This window comes from Carettochelys insculpta, chromosome 8 (assembly GCF_033958435.1).
Source record: "Carettochelys insculpta isolate YL-2023 chromosome 8, ASM3395843v1, whole genome shotgun sequence".
Taxonomy (NCBI): domain Eukaryota; kingdom Metazoa; phylum Chordata; order Testudines; family Carettochelyidae; genus Carettochelys; species Carettochelys insculpta.
In genome coordinates, this window is record NC_134144.1 from 2,052,336 (window position 1) to 2,069,504 (window position 17,169).

The 17,169-nt window shown below is 48.8% G+C and overlaps 1 long non-coding RNA gene across 1 annotated transcript in view; it reads right to left on the reverse strand.

Moving 5' to 3' along the window:
- Positions 1 to 1,287: 1,287 nt before the first annotated feature.
- LOC142017144 (uncharacterized) overlaps positions 1,288 to 17,169 on the reverse strand; it is a 30,200-nt gene continuing 14,318 nt past the window's right edge. The window contains exons 2-3 of the long non-coding RNA XR_012646463.1: positions 6,580 to 6,654; positions 1,288 to 2,898 (exon numbers count right to left, since the gene is read on the reverse strand). This is a non-coding gene — a long non-coding RNA (uncharacterized LOC142017144). The remainder of the gene's footprint in view (positions 2,899 to 6,579; positions 6,655 to 17,169) is intronic.

Genomic DNA, 17,169 nt, shown 5'->3' on the forward strand with positions numbered 1-17,169 from the left:
TCGAGCTAGCAGAGAAGCACCCAAACCAATCCAAATGCTGGCTCTTTGGAGGTTGGCTACTGGTGCTTCTCGTTTGGGTGGAAACACTCCCAGGTCGGCTGCACAGAACTTCGCTGACCACATCTGCTTCCAGGCCAGCGCTAAGAATTGCTGAGATCTGCACAAGACATGTAGGCAAAATGAGACTTGGGGTGAAAATATTAGACTGGAGCATTAGACTTGACCCCGTCACAGCTACGGTGGTAGCTGCACTGATGCCACAAGAGGCAATTACAAACCGTGCTTTGCAGCAGTGCCATGAACTGTACCTTTAAAAGGCACAGTCATGGCACACACCACAAAGTGAAACCATCTGCATCTAATTGGGGTGTGGACAAGTTCTTCAGCTGGCTCATTAATGCTGAGTTGCCAAATTTTGCAACCTTACCAAAGCCCCACAACAGCTGGTACTTTGCGTAAAGCCCCAGCTTCAGGAACCATGTGATTTGATGAGAATCTCAGCTTCATTAACTTTCTAGTGCTCAGGATTGAGCGTAACACTTGCCGCTATGACCTGAGTGTAACCTAAATGTTCAGCCCTCAGCTGTCAAACATCAACAACCCCACTTTTCTCTGTGGCTGTTGATCTCATGAGTTAGAAGCCAGTCTCCCACTCTGCATGAGTCTCATAGTCACAGAATTTAAGCCAGAAGGGCCCGTCAGGTCACCGAGTCTGACCTCTTGTCTAGCACAGGGCACTAAATGCCACCTACCTACTTCCACACCAACCCACCAGAACTAGACCAAAGTGTTAGGGTCCTCAGGACACCAGACTATGATGTGTTACAGGTGTCCCCCAAAACAGCAGGAATGATACGAGATCTACCCAGATAATCCTACGCAGTGACTTGTGTCCCACCCTGCAAAGGCAGGTGAGATGCCACCAACCTTACAGCCAATTTGATGTTGGGAGTAAAACCCTTCTGGCCGCCACGTCCTTGGGGATGAGACAGTGAGCTCTTCTCCTTGGGAGGGGTGGTGTGCGTGGAGACTGGGGGGCAACACTGAATTGGGGAAATGAAGGAGAGGTCCTGCTGCAAAAGCAATGGGAGAGGAACTAATTGCCTGCGTTTTATGCCATGCAGCTGGCTTTTAAAAGGCCTATTAGGTCACTGAGAGTTTTGTACCACAAATAAACAAAAAAATCCCCCGAACAACTCCCTCAAAACCAACAATACTGGAAATAAAACTCTCCGTTTTCTGGAAATTGCTTTTTTTTATGATTATTTTAATAAGCTTCTCTTCCAACTCCTTTTCAGGCAATTGTCTTTGCTTCAAGAGCAAACAGTCATTAATATGAAATGAGTCGTCAGGGCTGTCGTACTAATGGACTTGGAAAAGGCTTGTTAGCCATGTTTTTTGCATTATAAAATCTTTGATTTTTTTTTTTTTAAATACAGCCAACAACTGCCCTGTCTTGCCGAACGGCTGGGAATCGCTGCCACAGCATCAGATGGTTCCGACCGAGCCTTTGCTTTGAAGAATAACAGGACAAAGCCTTCTTTAAGTGGCGTGCTTAGCAACTATTGTGCAACCTTATTTTGGTGCATGTGCTGTACCACGTTTTCTGTGGTGCTCGAATGGGAAGAAGTGGACAGCTAGGTCTGATGGGGTGACTGGGTTCCTCCAGGATGCTCCTGGGGTTGGAGAGACTACAGAACAGGTCACGGCAATGCAGACTTCCTTGTCTGGTCCTACGAGGCAGATCAGGATGGGGCTGGGGAGGGTGTCACTGCTGAGAGCCGGGGGGCAGCTGTTTGCCATGCAGTCCTGAGTTGCTGCGGGGAATTCTGACATGGAGCCCCAGTACTGGCCCCAACATAACAATGGTTACAGACAACCACGCTCCTTGCAAAGAGGAAGCACTAGGAGTACATGGCCTGATTCTTGCATGCCCTAAGAACTCATCAGCACAGGAAGATTCCCACCTATCACGGCACAGCTCCAATGGACATCAGAGCAGTCCACCATATGCCAGCTGGCTGTGGTCCTTAAGGGAACAGCCTCCAGCTGTGGACTGGTATAGCCCAGCTCTGCTCCTTTCCTGCCCCATCCTTCCAGCAAGCCACCTGCGATGTCAGAAGGCAGGTGGGCAGGCAGATGGTACCAGAGTGGACTCTCCTGCCTTTATGCCATGGGGGAGGTGGTGGGGGGGCGGAATTTTCACAGCTGGCAGCTTCTGACACAGTCATCCCTCTTGCTCCTTTGGGGACACAAATCCTCATCACTGCCCACTGCACCACCACAATGCCATGCATCGGCTGGACGCGCCTCCTCAGAACACCCTTAACAAGCCCCGTGCTCCAGCCCTGCTTTAATTGACCTGGATGGGACCACTGGGTCTGGGCCATAGAACATTCCATGCACTTATCCGCCACCAGCCTTAGCAGCAGGGATCCAGAAATTCAGCAGCAACTTTGGGGACTGAATTAGAGTCACTGGGGTTTGAAAGGTTTTGGGTGTATTTGGGTGGGGGTTTGTCAGTCTTGGGTCTGATATGTTCTGTTTTGGTCATGTCATGAGAGTTTATTAATAGTGGGCCAAATTCACGCTTGGTGTAATTCCACTGACTTCAAACGCCGCACAATGAGGGATGAACTTTTTCCTTTAGTCTTAAACATGAGGGGATACAGTCACGCAAGAAGATGGGAACCAGTCCTCAGATGACGTAATTTATCACAGCTGAGCATCTGGCCAGTGTTGCCACTGCAGCAACTTCATCTTAGGTCTGGTTCTAGTTTTCCTAAAAGCACCAGCTCTGGGATCGCAGTTCTCCTTTGAAAAGGGCAGGGCAAGTTTCTAGCCTGCCGGGATGAGGAGGGAAGTTTGGCAGCTTGACCCAAGTGCACTCCAGAAGCTCTGCAATGACAAGACAAAGAGAATGTAAAATAAATCAGAAATTTTAAGACAACTCATTAATTTAGAGGAGCTTTTGGGGCACATAGATTGCCAAAATACAAAGTCATTAAAGATTGCCAACAAACATACCTGACTTCAGTGGGTCAGTAACACACACTGGCTATGCACACAGTCCATTAGAGTGAACAACACACCAGTATCCCCTTCTGGATCATAAAGCCTCGATTCTACACTGCAACAAGTACTTGAGCCAATGAATTGAAAGAGATTCATTATAAGTGCATCGGTCCGCATGGATCACAGTGCTGGCCTGGGATTGCCTTACGTGGCCTGCACTTAGATGTCACTGCACTGCTTAACTTATTGGAATTAGGAAAAGCCAAATCTAAGAAACAGTTTAGCTATTAAAAGAGAAGGAAGGAGGCACACCTGCTTTGCAGGTACCTGATCATATTAGTAAGCCAGTGAGCGGAGAGACTGCAAAGGCATAAGAGGAGAGGATGGGGCTGTCATTAAAGGAACTCACATCTGAAGCACTCAGCCCTTAACCAGCAGAGCCGACAGCTGCGATGGGCCCTGGGGCAAGGGTGGGCTGGGGGCCAGGTCCGCGTTCTGGAATGGGTGGTTACATCCCAGCGACGTCACTAGAAAGAATTTGTGAACCCCCCCCCCCCACACACCTGCACTTCCCCCTTCTTTTCCAGAGCCAGCTCTCACAACGTTCCCTCACTCCCCACAGACCTCTCCCTTTGCAGCTCTTATGTCTGGAGTTGGAGTTTCAAACTCGCTTCACAAACCTGTCCAGGGAGGCGACTGGTCCGAGCGCTGGCTGCTGTCTATACCATGTCACTTCTTCCCTAAGTTTTGGCTTCAGCGTGCACTCGCTGGGACCTGCCAGCATCATTTGGAACAGCACAGCTAGTGCCTTGGCTTTAGCATTGGCAACACAGTTTGCAGTTTGGTTGAAATTTGTCCTGGGGCAGCCACAAGGAATGGCTCCATTCTGCTCCCCACTGGGACCCGAGCATGCCCAGGGGAGAAGCAGCCAGAGCAGCAGGAGGACTTAGCTCTTTCCTCCCCTGCCCACAGATAACGTGGGTCGGGGATAGCACAGGCACCCCAGTCTGGGGGGCAGGGTGGAGCAGGATGAGAGAAGTGGAATGGACATATCTCCTTTGTTTAATTTGCTCCCCTCCCAGTATGGGCAGGCACCAGTCATCTGCCCAGAGTATCAGAGGGGTGGCCATGTTAGTCTGTATCTGCAGAAACAATAAGTCCTGTGGCACCTTACAGACCAATGGATTTATTGGAACATAAGCTTTGATGGGCAAAGACCCACTTCATCAGATGCACCTTCGCCAAAGCCTGATGAAGCGGGTCTTTGCCCATGAAAGCTTATGTTCCAGTCATTGTTAGTCTATAAGGTGCCACAGGACTTCTCGCATACCCAGAGTCACCATAAATGATGACAGCAGCTTTTGCAGAGGGGGATCTGAAATGCGTGTGACGGGGCACAAGACAACCTCTAAGGGTAGACAGTGGGATGAGACCCAGGCTGAGAAGCAGACGGTCCCACATCTGCTACACCTCCCACTGAAGGGTCTAGCGCTGCCCACTCCCGGAGACAGGATACTGGGTTAGTTTGTTCTTGTCTCTGAGCCAGTCATGCCATTCCTGTATTCGTAAAAGTGGCTCTTGGGATTTGTGCTTTTGTCTTATTTTACACGTCCTAGAAGCAAAGCCCAGTAGCTGAGTTATGCTGAACAGTGCAAGATAACTGCATGTCTGCCCCCCACAGCCGGTACTCCTCTGGGCAGCCCCTCGCACTCTCCAAAGCTCTGAGTGGCAGGAGAGCTGTTTATATTTGCTATCCAGCAAAAACACACGCACCCCTGCTTCCTGCCAGGCCTGCCAAGACTTTTACAGATAGGATATTTCAACTAATTTACATACCGAAGTAATTTCCACCTGAAGTTACCGTAATTCATTACTGACGTCATACACAGTGACCCTGTGTAAGAAGCTACTGATCAACCTATGCGCCTATCCTGCTCCTAAGTCCATGGGTATAAATGTCATTACTGTGCTTCTTTATTGTCCTTTTACAACAACACAGGGCCCTGTTGTGCTAAGCCACATTACATGGCAGGATGAGCTCCTCAGTGAAGATATTTGTAGCCAAATTCAGCAAATGCCTCCATCAACACTGGTGAGGTTTCATCCTCTTATGCGGTTTGGAGGCGGTGTTAGGATAGTAGACCAGAGAATGAAGTATCAGAGGGGTGGCCACGGTAGTCTGCATCCACAAAAACAACGAGAAGTCCTGTGGCATCTTATAGACTAACAGATATTTTGGAGCATACACTTTTGTGGGCAAAGATACACTTCATCAGATGCAATGTAGTGGAGATAAAGGATGAATGAAAATGAAGAGCACATTTACTAAAAAACGCATATATATAGCTGTAACAGCAACGAAGGGTCCTGTGGCAATTTGTAGACTAACAGAAAAGTTTTGAGCACGAGCTTTCGTGAGCACAGACTCACTTCTTCAGATGCTGGTCCTTGAAGTGAGTCTGTGCTCACGAAAGCTCATGCTCAAAACTTTTCTGTTAGTCTATAAGGTGCCACAGGACCCTTCGTTGCTGTTACAGATCCAGACTAACACGGCTACCCCTCCGATACTATATATAGCTGGTGATCGCATGGATGCCAAAATCTAGCCCAGGATGAACACTGACTGCCCAAGCCTATGCCCACTGCCTTCACTATAAGACCCTCTTCCCAGCTGGTACCCTAAGACTTAGACCCATTTAACTAAGGCTACACTTGGGTTTGGTAGGCTTGATTATCTTGTCACTTGCATGCACAAACCTCCAGTTGGCATCCATGTGAATAGGGTTTAGCCATGAGACTGTGAGCCCTTGAAGGAAGAACACTCTGCTTGTCTCACCTCCTGAGGGTGTTTCAAACCAAGACACAAATAAATAAAAACATGTCTTTTTTCCTGCCTCAACAGGTATGAGTGAGTGGTTAGTAAGAGTAGCACAAAACCCTTTTTAAATGTTCTGCAGTTTTTTGACACCCTTTGTTATGGCAACAAGTCTTGTTATTACTTGTTTCCTTTTGGTATTTTACACGCATCATGGTTATCAAGGCTACAATCCAAAAACACAGCAAATTTGTGAAAACCTCAGCACTTTAAAACTCCTCTGCTGAGAAATGGAGATTGAAAAGCAAACAAACCACCCCAAAGTCTTTCCAACAGCCAGAGCTCAGAAAGAAAGCGAAGAGCTGGAATAAGAACAATAAATCTGCTCCTAGATAGAGTGGAGATAACAGTGAGCAACTCAAGAAAAACCCAGCCAAAGCCATAGAAGGCAGGTGGCTTGAGGGAAGGCGTGGGGGTGGGGGTGGGGTGAATGCGGTGTAAAATTGCTGAGCTCTGTATGATTTCTCTCCAAACCTATAAATTCTTGCCTGCAGATGTGGCTCCACACTTGGACGACGTTCACAGAAAGATTTGCCAAGGTTCTCAAACCATTTTTGGCAAATCTGGGCCAAGTGGCAGGTTTATAGCAACGACTGAAACGAGGCATGGGCCCGTGGGCTGGGCGGTTGTGACGACAGATTCCCTTGGCTGTAGTGGAGAAGGTTGTGCTAACTTTCCGTTTGCTGTACCTGTTCAGTGAGGAATTCGAGGACTTCATTTTCTAATGCCCCCTGCGTAGCAGCCCCCTCAGTGGTAAGGAAGGCCTAGAGAAAGGAAAAAGACAGATTAGCTGACAGTTCTTTAGGGCAGGCCGAGCCTTTTTGGTCTGTGTTTGCACAGCAACTTGCACAATGGGACTTGGTTTGTAAGTAAGCCTCCTACGTGTTGCAACCAGCAGCATCATTTCATTCTCCCTGTGTGGGTTATTTAGGCCCTGCTCTAGCAAATACTTAAACCCATGCTTAACTCCTGACACTGCCATCGATAGAACATGGATAATTACAAACAATAATAATGCAGGGGACCAGGAGTGATTTTGGCAATTACAAGAAAAAGTAGAAAAAGGTTTTTTTCCCCCCATCAGTGATGGCAATTACATTCTAAATGTATAAAGATCCTTATTTTCATAAGCAAGCACCAAGTACTCTCATCTTGGCCTGTTAAGTACTGGCACTAGAGTGTGTTACAACACTTATAAATGGGTTTGCTTGAGCTAGAACAAACATTTTTAAACAGCCGCATTACATATATGCATTTAATCTGATTCTGCCTAAGTTAAGAGTTCCATACAATCGCAAAAAACTCCTGCACTTCTGCCTGAAGTGTGTGTTTAAACTCCTGTTCTTAAGACATTCTTGGATTCCCACCTTTTCCTCCCTCTGGCTCATCTTTATTAGTTATAATTTATGTAACAATGGTAGCTATAGGACCAGGTAGAATTGAAGCCCCTGCTGCGCTAGGTGCTGTACATCCACACAATCTTCTCAGACGCCACCTACTTTCCACCACTGCTTTACCCAGTGAGTGAATACAGCAGCTCTTGCAAGTAGGGAAGACAAATATTTTCCCTGAAAGTTGTTTTTTTCTAAATAGGAAACTGAGGTTTTTGATTAAACAAAAGGTTTCCTAGACGGCACCATAATTTTGCATGGAAAACCGATATCTTGTTTAAAAAAAACTCCCAAAACTGAAATTTTACAGACAAAACCCAGCATAGCTCAGTTTGGAAAGGTTGTGGCAATGCCTCATGGGAGCTGTAGTTCAGTTGCCTCATGTCCCTATTCTTTCTTTATGGGCTGGGTTCCCTGGCCAAGACATCTCCCAAGAGGTACACTCAAAGAACGTCCCATAATGCACTCCCCTTCCTCTGTTCAAGTAGGGAAACAGTGGTGCATCGTGGGACTTGTAGTCCAACCACAGAACCCTTTCGATAGTACAGCTGTGCTGGGTCAGACCAAAGGTCCATCTCGCCAGGTATCCTGTCTTCTACATTGGCCACCAGCCGGTGTCCCAGAGGGAATGAACAAAACAGGTGACCCATCCCCTGATGCCCATTCCCAACGTGCAGGAGAGACTGAAGCAGCATTTCCAAACTGAAATATTTCCACTATTGGCCTAATTTTTTCTATATTAGCATTTCTGCAGAGAAAAAACTCCCAGATGTGTCTGGTACTGCCCCATTTCCACCCATTTTTCACAACCCACCCCTACACGCTCCACAATGTGGATATGCTCGGACTGACCCATTCACAATGATGGGGGGCAACACACCTGGCCAGCTACCAAACTGCAGTCATCTCTGGACTGGAACGCAACATCTGTTTTGTTTAACAATGCAGAGTAACAGTGTGAAACAGTTCCAGAAAAAAAATATAAAAGAAAATTTGATGATTTCTGTCCACACTATCTATATAGCATCTGCCACTTCATGCTCTTTTGTGCACAATACCGCTGAAAATAAGAGAACTACGTTTCTCTTTTTAAATATCTGGACCTGAAACAGGGATAAATAAGTGACTTGCCCTACCCCAAGGAGCTTATGATGGAAAAATAAGTGTTTTTCTGGTTATACTAGCTGGCCAAGAAGCTGTACAACTAGATGTCAAACCGTTTTGGATGACTGCAGAGTGTGAGCGGGCTGCAAATGTCCTGCTGGAGTGAGCTGTTTATTTCTGAACACAAGCCTCAGCAAATCCCACACTACATGAAATCAATGAAATAAAATCTTCTAGTTTCAGTCTTCCTGCAATGTTCCCTCTCTCCCATTTCACCAAAGGAGGGAGATCAAATGGTTTTAATAAGGTGCTCTCTCTCTCTCTCTCTTTTTTATATATCAAAGTTCAAATAAATCTTTACTATAATCACAAGAATGCAGAGAACTGTAAAAGTTTATAGATGGGGTCACTTCTGATTGGCCAGTACTCAATAAAGTGAAGTTTGAGGTCTGCGCTCTATAAATGCATGAAGCCAAGCTCTTGTGCTTTCAGATCGGCTGTTAATGGTGTAATGATGTTAAACTTCTGACAAATGGACTACAGGTGCAGTGCCCATGCACCATGCAAGCCAAAGATCATTTAAGGAAGAAAGAAACCTGTCATTTTTCTTTAGGTCACAGATTCCAGGGTCAGAAGAGACCATAGTGCTCACCTACTCTGACCTCCTGTGTAACACAGGCCAGAGAAGTTCCCCAAAGAAATACCTAGAACAGATCTTTTAGGAAAATAATCCAATCTGGATTCAAAAGTTGGCAGTGATGGAGGAGACGGGGCAACCCATCACACCCTGACGCTTCTCTTTGCTCAACTAAATAGAACAAACTCCTTGAGTCTACCACTACCAGGCAGTGCTTCCAGTCACGCCTGTGGCTCCTCTCACAAGTCTTGTCAATTTAGTGGCATCTTTCTTGATTTGTGGGCACTACAGCTGAGCATGCTTTTCCTGCAGTGGACATACCGCTGCTAAAGAGAGGACGAGTAGCCTTCCTCTGCCTGCTCTGTACGCACTGGCTCTGCTGCCCAGAATCATGTAAGCTCTTGAGCGCCCAGGGCAACACTGTGGCCTGCTGTGATTATCCAGCCCCCCAAGTCCTCCATCCTGTAAGTGCATCTTACCGTCTGTCTTCCTAGACTTACACATTTAGCCATCTTAAAACACCTCTGGGCTGCCGGCACCCAGCTTACCAAGCAATTCAGATACTCTGTATCAGTGACCAGTGCTGTTGATTATTTACCGCTGCCCCAAGAGTTGTGTCATCTGGAAGTGTTAGTGGTGATGAGTTCAAGTTTTTTTTTCCAGGTCATTGATACAAATGCTAACCAGCCCTGGGCCGAGAACCAGCCCCTGCAGGACCCCACAAGGACGCACACCTATTTGACAGAGAATCCCTTTTCACTCTGAGGCCTCTCAGTTGGCCAGCTTTGAACTGTTCAATGTGTGCCATGTTAACTTTAGATCTTTCTCAGTTTCTAATCAAAATTTCATAGTCAGCTACTTTTATCTATCATTTTTAAGACTCCCCCCCCCCGTGACTACATTACAGAGCATCACGGCCTGTCAACCAGCCTATGCGGTTGAAAACATCACATCTCTTTGATGTGTCTATCATATGTCACAGAGAGAGGCGGGGAGTTTCTTTCACTTGTCATGCAGCTTCTTTTTATATTTTGCCCCTAATTACGGAATTGCTAGTTAAAATAGCAAGCAGCATGGCTGGCTGGGGCTCTGGCACATGTTTTCACTTTCCAGAACCAATGGGAACCGCATGTGATTTCATTTGCCTTCCCTCGCACAGAAATGGCAGTTTAGCATCTGTACCCTAGCTCAGCTGGGAGCTACAGAGTTGTTCCAAGGGGTGACGACGGCATCTCAGGTGCAGACCCAACACCCGTTGCAGGACTAGACAGCAGAGACATTTGCAAGCTAATTTTAAACCTACACAAATCGTGTGGTTTCTCAGGGTTCTTTTATGAGCAGATTTCCTTCCCCTCCCCGGCCCCCCCCGTGAACTTCTCTCATGGCACAAGTAACTCCCACAGACCTGTAGCAGTTATTTATAAACCCTCCTTGGATGCCAGAGTGCCACGAACAGTCATTTCCCTCCTGTTTACAGGAACATTCAAAGTGCTCTGAAACATGCTTTTGACATAACTCACCACTTTGAAGACCCATCCAAGCTTTTGTTCCTGTTTACTGACAGAAAGTTGCTTTTCATTGCTCCGCTCAGGAGGGGCCAGGCCTTGCCAAGTGGCTGAGCTGTACCCTTGAAATCCCGAGGCTGCATTCTTGGCTCATGTGGGAAACTCGCCCACGCACCCCCCAAGTCCCGCCCTCCTTTCCTGTTGCCTGGGGGTGGGGGGTTAGAACAAACTTTCCCCCTCTTCCTTTAAAGTTTCTTTCGACAGAGTTTGAGAAGAGGAGATTTGTAACCTCTGCAGTCAAGTGGGTGGCAAAGGGGCGAGTGAGTCCTTCACCCTCAATCACACAGTCCAGGCGTGCTGTGTGTCCCAACCTGGAAGCCAGCTGCGTAGGGACAGCAGGTTTTACGGGGTGTATTTCCTTCCACGTGCAGGGGAGGCTGGAGAGGTGCGCGACTCATGGCTCCACCCCTGGGCTGCCTGGGCAGGAGGGAAGGCGAATAACGCAAGTGGGATTGGACCAAGGCAGTGTGATCCTCCCCTTCTACAGCACAGATGTTACAACCCAGTTCCCTGCCAGCTGTGCACTGGGGCAGCCGCTCAGGAAAGAGTCAGATGCTGCCCAGCTGATTTGCAGCAGCGCCCTCCCCCCCGCAGTAGGTTGTGCGTTTCTACTGATGGTGCACATCCACACATGCCTGGGTGCACATAAACATTTAATCCGTGCATGGACGGAGAAGACTCGAGGGAACGCTGGTGAGTCACTGTTCCTTTAGAGGCCCCCCGCTGGCATGGAGTTACTCCACCACACCACAGTGGATATGGTTGTGCTCTTCAGCCCCACCGGAGTCGCTCTCCACTCCCAAGAGGAAATGTGATTGTCCCCACAGCCTCTCCGTGCACCTCCGTCAAGTGATCCCTCTACCCCTCCTTTCCCTGTTGGGTGCCTGCTCCCTTCACTAACTAGGAAGGGCAAAGTCCTTCCGGATGGAATCAGATAACCCCAAACTTTACCTAACCCTCCCCCCCCACCAGCTCACCTTGCCCTTGTGGGAGAGCCAGGAGAGCTGGGTACAGGGAGGTTCAGCCTTGGAAGGTGGCACAGAAGGAGAAGCCTCTTTCATTTACAGGCGGGAGTTGGGTTACTTAAACCATCAGTGCTGCAGTTTTACATCCACAACCCTTCTGCCACCAGCACCAGGGCCAGAGATTGTACGGACTGTAAGCCCAGAGTGGTGCCCTGGCATTGCCCCCGAGAAACCTGAGATAGTCCAGGTGTGGCTCAGGGCAATGGCACTCCTGGGGTGGTGCTGGCAGGCCAGGAAGAAAACCCAGGTTGGCTTTTAGCCCAGCGTGCGGCAGAGCTGACCATTCAAATTTGAACAGAACAACGCAATCAGAGCAAATGGAAGACACTGCGGCCGCTTTAACAAGGGCTTCGCAGTGCTGATGGATGGACACAGAGGGTAAGCTTGTGAGGACACTGAAATCTATGGTAAACTTCCACTGACTTCACAGGGGTGGGAGAGGGGAGGGCAGGATTTAGACCCATGATTTTAAAGTCAGAAGGGATCATTACCATAACCTAATATTGTTCCCTGCATGGCACCGGCCACAGAATCCCACCCAGGGACTCTGTGTGCCTCTCAACTACCTGTGCATGAACTAGAAAGAGTTTTTAGAAAGAGACCCGGACTTGAGTTCAGGGTTCCACCCAATGGAGACTCCATCGCTCCCTTAGCTAAGTTGCTCCCATTGTTAATTGCTCTACTAGTGGTCTGCACCCTAGTTCTAGGCTGAATTGGTCTGCTCCAACTTCCCGCCACTGGCTCTGTTTTAGGGTCCCTCCCTTCGACCTCTCCCTTCCTCCCCACCATCACCTCTCACGTCACTGGCCCGCTATCCTTCCTGTGCCTTTCTGTGTGATGGGACTGGCAGCTGAGGGGCTCCAGTACGGTGAGAAGACCCATCTTCACCTTGGTTAGAGCTTGGCCAGAAGCATCCCAGCAAGCCTGTCCCTGCATAATTCCTACGCTATTCAGATAAGCACAGACTCTAGGAATGTAGAGCTGTAACCCACTGAGAGCAGCGGTTCCCACCCTTGTCAGTCACACGGCACACTTCAGCGAGACAAACAGGTCCACGGCACGCCCACTTTTTCAACTGAGTCGATTGCTCATAAACGTCACATTTACATATATTTGCTGACATCTGACTAGAGAGGCTTGCAGCACAGCAGCGCACACAACAAGCTAAACAAGGATCGAATGTATTGATGTGTCAAACCCACCACCAAGTACACCATCTTAGACTGCGAGTGGAGACACATTTTCAGAAGCTTCTCAAGGCCATGCTGGGGATGTTGAGTAAATGAGTTACCACTGGAAGCGGCTCCCCTCCCTGCCAGCCCACTGGAGCCAGGACATGATATTTAAATCACATCTGAACTCCAACAGGCTCCCACCCTCCCACTTGCCCCAGCAGGGAGTGGAGCTGGGCTTCCCGCCAGCTTGTTCAGGCCAGGAAGCAGCACCCTGGTGTGAGCAGGGTCCTACACAGTCAGCATGTCCTCTCACGGTGGCTCTGCAAACAGCCACAGCAATGGGAAACTGATGAATTTTCACAGTGCACTTCCACAGTTCTCATGGCACACTGGTTGAATAACCAGTGACCTAGACCATCCCAAAAGCCCTGAGGTAGGACCAAGCAAACCTAGACCATCCTGACACAGTTTTTCTAGCCTATTGTTAAAATGCCCAAAGACAGACAACTTCCCCGGGTAACCTATTGCAGTGCTGAATTCGCTTGTTCCTACTATCTAACCTAAAGCTCTCTTGCTGCCGATTAAGACAATTACTTTTTGTGTGACGTCCAATGGACATGGAGAACAATCCATCACCAACCTGTTCATGATATACCTTGATATTGTTACCAGGTCCCTTCAGTCTTCAGGACTAAACATGCCCATCCTTTTGCGCCCTTGTTTATAGGTCATGTTACACTAACCTTTATCAGCTGAACTCCTGGGCACTTGTCCAAACTAAACCAACTCCAAAGCCCCTGAGGCTGTTCCATCACTGGCACTAACTAGCCTTCACTTCTTCAACATACGCCGACAAGGGAGCTGATCTGTTACCTATAGTACTATAACGTTCCTCCCCATCTCAGCCGGCTCACGCCGCTGGGCACACTGAAGAGCCCATGGGAGAGCATTGCCCCAGTCTAGCTAGGGCATTGCTGACCTTGAACAGAGCAAAAGTTCAGCACCTTGGCCAGCAAAGAGGCTCTAGACTGGGGCTGGCCAGTCGGCTAGTGACAAAGAGCCAAGATAGCAGTGGATAAAGTGCGAGGAGCCACATATTATTTCTAGTTTATTTATCTATATAGATACATAAAAATAAATATACCATATATGGTTCAATGCTTCCCCCCTCCCCCAGAGCCAAGCACCCCCAGCTCCACCCACTCCAGCTCAATGCCCTCCCCGCCTCTAATTCCATGCTGGCGACACACTGGAGCTGCTACTGCCACAGCTGCCACGTGCTTCTCCCATCAAGCAGTGGGGCACCTGCATGGAGCAGGCAGGTTGCACTCCCAGTGTGCAGCGCTGAGGAGCTGCCATATTTAAAGGCCCCAAGAACCACATGCAGCTTGAGAGCTGTGGATTGGCCACCACAAAGTAGCCAGGGAAATGACCAAGAGAATTTGGTTCTTAGCTCTTTCAGAGCTTCTGAAGCTGCTGAGCAGCTCTGGCTCTCAACGCTGCTGCACTCTGTTTAATGTGGAAAAGGGAGGTTTTAAATAAGTTCATAGCTCTCTTTTTATGTAGCAGTTGGGACTGGTTATTATGCACTTCATGCCTGAGACTGACTCCAAGAAGCCTGCAATGTAGTATTAGGGGTAATTTTTGATCCTCCACTCATTTGCAATAATTTTTACCTCTTGGCTTGTTGCTACACTAGCTAGTGTAACGTTATTGCTTGGATTGGTAAGTTAACTTTGTTTTTACTGATACCATGTGTTTCCCTCTTTCATCCAGAGAATGTGTCCCCAGAAATGGCATTCTAAGGCTGGTCAAGGGAATATGAGTCTGTAACTGTGAATGACAGTTTTATAGACAGTCCTTCCCATTTGAACTGTGAGCCCAATCTTCAAACTTGTGGGTGCAAATGAGAACTTTGGAATCCCACTTTGGAACAGTCACACTGGCCAGCGAAGTAGAAGAGGCAAGGACCTGATTAAAGGGTTGTGCCAATTTGCATATTAACATGCAGGCTTCTCACCTCTCCTTAGGTCTCACCCATTTTAAAAACTGGGCTTGTAATGCACAATGTCAGGCGCTGTTGTACTCCAGCAAATACCATTTAAAGCACTCAAAGTACACCAGTCTGAGCTTCTGCTTGGCTCATGGGTTCACCGAGGAAACCTGGTTTATGTGTCCACCAGCACCATGGCCAGCCCACTAAGGACTTCTACAGCAAAGCTCACAGGCATGAGCTGAGCAGACGTAGAGGGGAAGGAACATGTGCCACATTCTCCTGTGAGTTACATTACAGTGCTGTTGCTGACAGAATTACTTATTTCTTGACTGTCATAGGGTGCACAAGCTCATCCCCCTCAGGATAGGGCGCTAGGCCTCTGAGAGTTCTCAAAGGCTGCTCCATCCCACAAGCATATCAGCTCCAATGGCCCAGAGCCAAGAACCCTACCTTGTCTCTGTGAAGCAGTCTGGCTTAATGGCCATGGTCAGTAAAACCATCCCCTTCTTGCAGGGGAGTGGGACCTAGCAGCCAGAGTCAGTAATCATGCTCCCCTCCAACCAGGGCCAGTAACAAAGTCAGTATTAATGCCCCTTCTTGCACGGTAGCCTGGCCTAACAGCTGGAGTCAATGGCAACAGTGTAGCACCCCCCTTGGTGTAAATGGGGAGGTGTAGGGAGACCCAGGCCCACCCTCTGCACCGACTCCCAGGCCACAGCCCTGCCAGTGGTGGAGTGGCCCACCACAAGCTTCGTGGGAACCCACTGGAAACATGCCGAGCTCTCTGGGAGGGTAACTCTGCACTCTGGGCTATTTCCTACTGACCTCACTGGTGCCGTCTTCACCACTCCCCTGTGGACCGGGAGCATCTCTGGCCATCCCTCGCTGACTGGCTCCTGCAGTTTGGACTGCTCACGGCTCTTCCTCTCTGGCACCAGTCAGCCCTGACTGAGCTGCTCCACAGGCTTTTATAGCTAGTCTCCAGCCGGAGCATGCCCAGCAGGGCTACGGGCAGGGCCTTCTCTGCCAGGGAACCACACTTAATCTTTGCAGGCCCAGTGCGGAGTTGATATACCTCGTCACAGTAACGAGGCAAAGACCCGGCTAATTGCCAGAGGGCAGCGTTTGGTGAGGCAAGCCCTAGGGTATGAAGGAGAAGAGAGGTGAGAGGAGCTCCCTCTACAGCCCTGCTCAGCTGAACCAGGCCTGCCCTGAAAGCAAGCAGGAAGGGAAGAGGCAAGGACTCGACGGCATATTCAGCGCACTGAACAGTGCTGCACCAGGGCTGTGAGGAATGACGAGAATGGGGCTAGCTGGCCTGCAGCCGCTCGGAGAGGTGTCTACAGAACGCAGTCCCTCCCCAGTATAGTGCAGTTTATGTGCCTTCTCTCACTAAGGGCAGAGCCCCCAGGCTAACCCTTCACGCACACTCAGGGCTTAGTTACTCCAGTTTAAGGGGCCTGCACAGAAAAGGAGCCTCTGGGGGCCACTCTGCTGCTTCCAGGAACTCTCCTGCCTCCTCCCTTCTCCCCACCAATAGCATCCCTGCATTTGGCTCCTCAGAACAACTCACGTTACATGTTACAGCTCCATACGTCTCTGGTACCGGAACAAACCAGAGGTGCGGCCGGGGAATTTCTACGCAGATGCCAACTGCAGCCTGAGCTCCCCAACCACCTAGAACTCCACAAACTCCTTCCATTGTGGCCATTCTAACACTTGGGCCACCACAGCAGTGGCAGCTGATGCCTAATTCATCATAATCTGCTTTCCTTTTTAAAAAAACAACTCTGCTTTATTTATTACAGGGGATTAAACTTGCATGGTCCTGCAACGTCTGGAAATTCCAACACCTTCGCCTCCGGCAGCGGGCGTTTCCACTCTCTGACCGTACGTTCATCGTGGTAATCGTCAAATGCGTTACAGTTAGCTAATTTCACAGGCCACCCCGTTGGACTGAAATGTGACAAACAAGGAAGCTGCAGGATTTTCTGTGAGCCATGGGGGATTCCCTTGGGCATGACATGCACCTGTTTGGAGGTGCAAGGAACAGGTCGGCAAGATGGATGTTTCATAGGGTGGCATTTAGCATAATGAAATACAGAGCTGGGGAGAGCTAGTGTATTGTTACTCTTATAACTTTAGCTCCTAGGGATTGTGGTGCAGTCTTCCAGCTGTGCAATGTGTCAGATATAGCCACGAGAGGGCAGCACGAGTAATTTTGCAAGACTTGTCCTCACTAGAGGGAATGCAGGATACAGTGTGATAGGTCTGACCGTTGGAGAGGGATAAACCAGATATTCAGAGAGTGGGTGTGGAGCAGATATGGAGCAATTTCAGTCCACCTAGGAGGTCTACCATGGAATAACCTGCTTGGACAGTGGAA